Raw genomic sequence first — 7,842 nt, forward strand, 5'->3', positions numbered from 1 at the left:
TATGATCCAAAAACAACAGAACTGACTATTTGCTCAATTTCCCTAAATATTAACTAATGTCTCTTTTTAAGTGAATAAATGAGGAAAATTGATTTTTATGTGACTTAAACATAAAAATTGAGATCTAAAATTAAGCATGAATAGGAGAGAAAAGAAGCAAACACAGAAAACTTGATGACAGAGTTCGCCCCTCCTGGACTACATCTCCGGGTCCCCTTCCAATGGTCATCTTCTGTATTAAAAATTATCATAAATTCTCTTTACATCAAATTCACCATTTTGGAATGTGCACACAGTAGAAATGTCTATTTTCAACTAATAGGCTTTGGCCTTAGCTCTCCTATGGAACTTACAGATCTCAAAAAGGCCCAATATTGGCCGATATATGCCTCAAAAGGGATTTACAAGCACAAATAACACAATTTTCTAAGCTTCACATTACAACTCCCATGCATTGCACACACTGGTTAATCCTTTAATAATGTCTAAGGGAGGTCCCGGGGTTAAACTCGTGAGCCTCTCAGGATTTGTTTATAGCCATATGCTATTAATATAGAAAATTGAATGTTGCAACAATATGTATTGACATACCTTATATAACATTTAACAAACAAATATCATTGCACCAACCGCTTCATTAAATCTCCCCATGGCATATATTGCTATAACACGATTTAACATTAGAATATGGAGGATATCGATGTGGCATATATAACATATAGTTATAACCCAAAGTTTAACTTTAGCCTTAATCTTCGCACTGTTTGTGTTGTATTTTTACTTTGGATATGGCATATCATATGTTAATAGATCAATGGTGTCTTAAGTGTGGCATATGGTTATACCGGTGTTGATATCAGCTAACTTTGGAGTATGGTCCCGCGTAATATGTGTAAAATTTGGTAGCATCAATTAAATGACCTTTGGGTTTGGTGGGGTTTCCGAATGTGGTGGGCTCCACCAACCCTTACCCCATTGTGCCATATTACCATTGTTCAAATATATGTATGCGCCATTGTATTAACAAAGCAATGTTGTGGCTTGAAGGTAAGATTTTGTGATGTTGGTTCGAAGGTCACAGGTTCAACCCCTGACCCTATAGTTGGACCTCCCCGCTTTGACTTGACTTTTATTGCCACGTATCCTACTGAGAGATTTCCATCTGCCTTTCTGTGAGACTATCGCTTCGCCTACTCTGGCCATTTTTTTTGCTTGTTGGAGAATAATTTCAGAACACATTTTCTCCCTCATATGGAGGCCATTTTGCAAACCAAATATACCACTGGAATCAAAGCGATGAGCTCTTCGACTTGGCACTAGTTTCATGAGAATCTGAGATGTAAAATTTTGATCATTCTAAGGATCCTCCTAGATCAGATACCATGTCTCATTACCATGGTATTGGACCATAGTAATGGGTGTGACAATGGTTATTTGATCCCGTTAAAAAATACCAATGACATTACTAAGGGATTGGCCTAAGGTATTGGCTAAGGCTAAAAATATATAAGGATATGGAGATCAAGGTGTTAGGTGTGCAAGTAATGAGTTATACATATGTGATCTAATTTGGAAGAGGTGTACACCAGGGAGAAAGGAGAAGACTGAAATATGAAATATCTAACAGTTTGTTGACATATATACATGATTTATTTACTTCTTGTGAATATCTAAGTACCTAAAAATGATGAAACTATGATGAATTTGTGTGTTGTGATCAAAATAAATTAATCAGGAGTTAGTAACCCTTTGCATGAAGTTGAGTATAAGGATTCTGAGTAGAATTTGGTAATAAAATATCGTGATTGTCTACACAAGTACATCCAAGAAGATATGAAGTTCATGGACATCTCCTCACTTTGTGTCGCCTATCGATATGTTATCAAGATCGAGCATAAATTTAAACAGAAGAAGTGAGACTTTGGGTATGTAAATTTGAAGCAAGGGAAAGGCACCTCCAAACAATGGAACAAAGGACAAAGCCAAGGCAGGGAAACCTAAGACAACCTGAAAAAATCCAAAAGTAAAGAAAAGCACCATGAAGACAAAGGTCCCTACTCACAACAAAAGTGAGTGTACAGACAAGAGGTCACTGGTGGCTGAGCCGAAAGCTTCTGAATCAGATCCATGTTCCAACTCTAAGACAAAACATGATAAGGGGGATGACAAAGGGAACAAAATTATTGATGGATAGCCCAATGTTATCATTGCCACCACCAAGTTCCAGAAGATTGAGCCCAAATATCCATAGGAAGGGTAGCGACTCTTCCACTCGCAGATGAGGGTGAAAGGATCTCTACTACAATTCATTGTTGACAACGAAAGCCAAGATAACCTCATTTTAGTAGAGTTCATGAAGCAGTTGGGACTACCAACAACACCACACTCGCATACATACACCATCAGGTGTTTTCACCGAGAACGAGATCTCCACGTCAACCAATAGTGCCACCTTCCCTACAAAACCAAGTCCTTTCCAGATGAGGTACTGTGTGATGTATTATTAGGCCAACCATACTTGTGGAAGAATCATGTTGTGTATGAGTCTAGGCCTCACAATGATATTATTTCTATACAAAATAACTTATATAGGATACTAAAGATAGCACCACCTACCACCATATCTTTCATCTTTTCGAAGTAATGCAGTAAGATCAATTCCCAAACCATGAAATTTATCTTCCTTATGATTCACGCTCATGGGAAGAAGAAGATTGTGGCAACATGTTGTAGCTATTGCAACACCCTCCAAACTTTGGCTTACACTCAATTAGAGCTTATTTCATGAGCTTTCTTGTGTTGTTTTGTTCCCTTTTGCATGTTAGGAAAACTGTCGTCTTTTGGCTTATTTGGCTTTCGCACAATGTGTAGAATCCTATTCTAATGGTTTCAAAGATCTGTCTTTGTGTATACATGTTTTTCTAACTATGTAAACATTTGTTGCACTCATTCACAAAAGTTTGCACACTATCACACAAGTGTCGTCATGGTCGTCCCAAAGTCCATCTTAAGTGTCGCACTTGTCGTACATGGTCGTAAAGTTGTCACAGAGAGGAAAGTTATATTTTCATGTGTTCAAATGATCTATGTTTTCATGTCATCAAAGTATTCTAAGTGTGTGAACACAATCAAAGGTGATCACAGTTCATCACCTATCTTACCGATCTCACACTTAGCCATTTTTTGGGGAAACTTCCCAACTGAGCAACTTAGCCTCACCAGACCTCTCCTGAGCTGTGCACTGCATTGTATTATCCCTCTAGGACTGTTGCACTACATAGTTTCAGTGCCTAAGACCTATATTGACCTCTAGAATTGTGCAATCATATCCCCAGCCCGAATTAAAATACACACTTCACATCTTCAAGCCTCAATCTCATCCCTTGAATCCTTGAAATTCACAGTAGCCCAACCTCCCTTGACTCCCAGAACTACGTAGTTGGCTCTCCTAGAGTCCATTCCCTCAATCTGTCCCCACTGGCTCTAGAAACAATGAAGTCTTGTCCTTCAGACCTTCCTGAGATGCGCATTGTGCAGTGTCATAACTTAAACTCTTCCCCTAGCTACTGGAATTGTAGAATGTGCAGTAACTGAGTCTCCTCCTAGCTTGTCACTTTTTCAGGGCTAAGTTAGTGGATTAGAATGCATCATCTTAGACTAGTTAGTTTTGGGATTGATGTCATCTCATCATGAGTGAATTTCAAGAACATGTACCTTATCATGTCATGTAAATATGATTGAGAAGGATAAGAAGGAGTTAATCATTCTTAAAGACTCTCTTGTATCCAAACTTACAATTTTATCGATCAAGAGAAAGCGAAGGGACACTAGTTTGCGACCACTATCCAAGACTAGATATCATTCAAGATTTTGCATCACCAAGCCATGAGGAGGTGAAGAGAAACAATCTTCAAGAAAAAATACAACACTTAGAAGCAATAATGACTTGACACTACCACATCATTAGTAGTCCATGTCATCAGTGTCATGTCATGAGTGGTCATATGCACATCACTATTGTGGATCATGTTTATTGTATTTAAAATGTGTTGTAAAGTGGAACTCCAAAGGACACACATGGAATGTAAAGATTCATGTAAGTTTAAAAGTCATAGGAAGTCAAACTTTCATGAAGGTATTCAAGAGTCACCCTTGGTTTTATATACTCCTTCATTGTATGAGAAAATGACTTTTCACCTTGGCTCCTCTCACAAGGCACTAGAGAGATAAGCTAGTTCTTTGAGGTGCAAGGAGTGGATCCAATGTTCCAGTACTGGAGCTAGTGATGTACATTGTAAACATGTGTCTTGGATATTTTACTTAATAAAAGAAGCCTTCAAGGGCAACATTTTCTTCATGCATGGAATATGAATATTTGTAAGACTATTTTGTGGATGATTGTATTTCATGTTTTCTTTCACATGTGCTAAGATAATTGAACTATTTCAATTATTTTAGTACTTACCTTATTGAGAATGTGTTGTAATGATTTTTATTTTTGTCCCATCCTCGTGGACTATTCTGTAAGATATTAGAAAAATATTTCTTCATTTATTGGTTGTAACGACTGTCACATCTGTTGTGGACTATTTCGCTGGATGTCAGACTGGTCCTTCTGGTTCATGTGTGTCTCTTCTTCGGTGGTCCTACTATCTCTCACTTAGGCGCTCACTTTTCTCCCCTCCTTGCAATAGAAGAAGCTCAACACATTTACAACTGAACACTCACCAAGCACACCTTCTTTCTTTTCAAAGACTCCATTGCATCCCTCTCTCATGTTGACAGTTAGAGAAAAGGAATATATTTTTGATATATGGCAATCATGTTGATATTATGGATGGGGCTCCTACACCAAATGATGTGAGGTCTAATTGGGACTTCACATTAGGGAGACCCCTTGGTTGATGGATTTCCAGCCCCATCAACACCACATTCGCGACTTCCAGACAAGGCTCCTTCGCACGGCAATGACATATGGACAAGGACATGGAGGAGTACAGGGACATCTTCACCTCACCCACAGGGGTACTCGTACACTGTTAGGTCAAGCCATTAGTGGAATTTTGAGGTCTAAAATGGAAATATTAAGGAAATTATAAAATAATAATGAAAATAATAAAATGAGATTAGATTACATCATCAATTTTTTGAGGGAAAAAAAAGAAAAAACTATCTTTTCAACTTGCATTTCCAACTTATCTCCTGATGGGTTTACTCAAATTTTGAGCATCAATACTCGTTGGATGTAGAATTTGATTTCTCATCCAAGGAGCACCCATGTTGCATACTTTTTATGGACCATGCTATATGAAAATTAATAAATACATGAAAAATATTATTGTAATCATGTTTTCTTCATGTATTTCTCATTTTTCGTGTAGCAATGTTCATCAAAAGTATGCAACATGGGTACTCCTTAGACAAGGAATTAAATTTTGCATCCAACAAGTATTCCCACTCAAAATTTGAGTAAACATTTAGGGAGATAAGTTGAAAATACAAGTTGAAAAAATTGTTTTATTACTTTATTATTTTTTAATCCTTTTACTTTTTCACCCCAATAATTGTGAATCATCCCCCAGGGTTGACCTCATCATCTTAAATCGTAATGGTTCTTATAAATTTTATTTTGGTTGTACATTTTTCTTAGGAGGCCCAATTTAGACTGCTAAATTACCCTAATGACTCCATTGATCTGACCCTAGGGGCACTGCTACCCAACGGGCCAATCTATCGATGCTATTTTCTAGAGAATGATGAAATCAAGAGTCAAATTTAGGAGATGTTGTAGAAAGTTCACATCAGGCCAAGTTCATCACCCTGTGGGATCCAAGTGATGTTGATGTAAAAGAAGGATGGGACCTACAGATTCTGTATTGATTACCAAGCATTGAATAAGGTCACTGTCTGGAATAGGTATTCAATCCCATAGATTGATGACCTTATGGACCAGCACAAGGGAGCCAAATATTTCAGCAATGTTGAATTGAATTTCGGTTATCACCAGGTACTGATTGAACCCTTTGATGTGTGCAAGATTTCCTTCAAATCCAAGGAGGACCTTTTGGAATGTTTGGTAATGCCTTTCGGGTTGACGAATGCCCCCACAACTTTCATGAGGTTGATGGATGACATATTACGACCCTTCACCAACTCATTCATGGTAGTGTGCTTGGATGACATCCTCATCTTCAACTAGATTTGGGAAGAGGACATGCACCATATTTGACAGGTCCACCAAACCCTGCAACAATACAAATTGTGTGCCAATTTTGAGAAATGCACTTTTGGTATGACCCAGGTTCAATATCTGTGGTACATCATTGATGAGAGAGGTGTTCATGTGGAGCCAACCAAGATACAAGTTATCTGGTATTGGTTAGCCCCAACCACTCTAACAAAACTCCACAACATTCTCGGTCTTGCCAATTTCTACGACGGGTTCATGTTGGGGCTCTCTCATATCACTTGGCCTTTGAGTCAAGTCACCAAGGGTGGAGAAAAATCAAATTTATTTTGGTCTAAATCCTAATATAAGGAATTTTATGAGTTGAAGCAACTCCTCTACTTTGCACTAGTTCTCACATTACTATACCTTCAACAACCATTTGAGATTGAGACAAAAGCTCTAACTATGCTATTGGTGTAGTTCTTACTCAACAAGGGCTTCCAGTGGCATATCATAGTGAGACACTTTCAAACACAATGTTAAATTATACTACGTATGAAAAATAGTTGTATTCCATTGTGAAGGCCTGCTGGTAATGGAAGCATTACATTTTGGGGAAGGAAACAGTCATCCACATAGACCATTGGCCCCTTTAGTTCATACAAACACAAGGAAAGTTGCAAAATGATCGCCATTAGAAGTCGTCCACACACCTGCAAAAATTCCATTTGAACATTAAGTACAAGAAGGGAAACACCAATAATGTTGAAGACTACCTCAGTCAACCATCAGTCATGGCACTTACCATTGTGCTCAACTCTTGTGGAAAAAAGACTTCCAGGTGGCCAAATTTTTATATGAGTGATCCATAATTCAACATCGCATACCAGAGGCTCTTGGAAGACTAGCAAGTTCTTGTTTTTCACCTCCATGGTGCACTATTATGCCACCTAGGACACATCGGTGTTCCTTCATGCAACCATGCTACAATGATTTGGGAGGAACACTAAAGTCGGGTCACTAGAAATTTTAGAGTAGTGAAAATAGTGGTAGTGTTGTAGAAGTATTTTTATTGGCCAAACCTTAGATAGGATGTTGGGAAGTACCTTAGATCCTACACTGCTTGCGCCATTGCCAAACCTACAATCAAGAAGCAAGGTTTCTATACTCCTTTGCCTACTCCTAGCCATGGAAATCCATCTACATGGATTACATGTCATCCCTTCCTTCTTCCAAGCATGACAACAATTATGTTTTTATGGTATTTGATAGGTTCTCTAAGCTGGCCATTCTAGTGGCCTGCAAGAAGAGTATCATAGGAAAAGCGATTTCCAAACTCTTATTTGGATCAATATGGGTACACTTTTGGATCCCACAATCCATTGTCTTCGATCGGGAAAACAAGTTCCTACATACATTATGGTTATGCCTATAGTAGATTTTGGATACCAAGCTCACTAAGTCCACAAACCCACCCTGAAACTGATGGCCAAACAAAGGCCATGAACATAATTTTTGTGCACATCCTGCACATGGAATGAAATCCTCTGATATGTCCATCACAACTACAACAAGGCTCTCCAAATCTCAACTATCCACAGCCCCTTTTAGGTAGGATTTGGAATCTAGCCACTCTGTCCCATTGATGTTTCCATACCACTTGCAATTACGCA

The sequence above is a fragment of the Pinus tabuliformis genome, chromosome 7 (assembly GCF_031772625.1).
Source record: "Pinus tabuliformis cultivar Carrire ecotype Pingquan chromosome 7, CPIR1, whole genome shotgun sequence".
Taxonomy (NCBI): Eukaryota; Viridiplantae; Streptophyta; class Pinopsida; order Pinales; family Pinaceae; genus Pinus; species Pinus tabuliformis.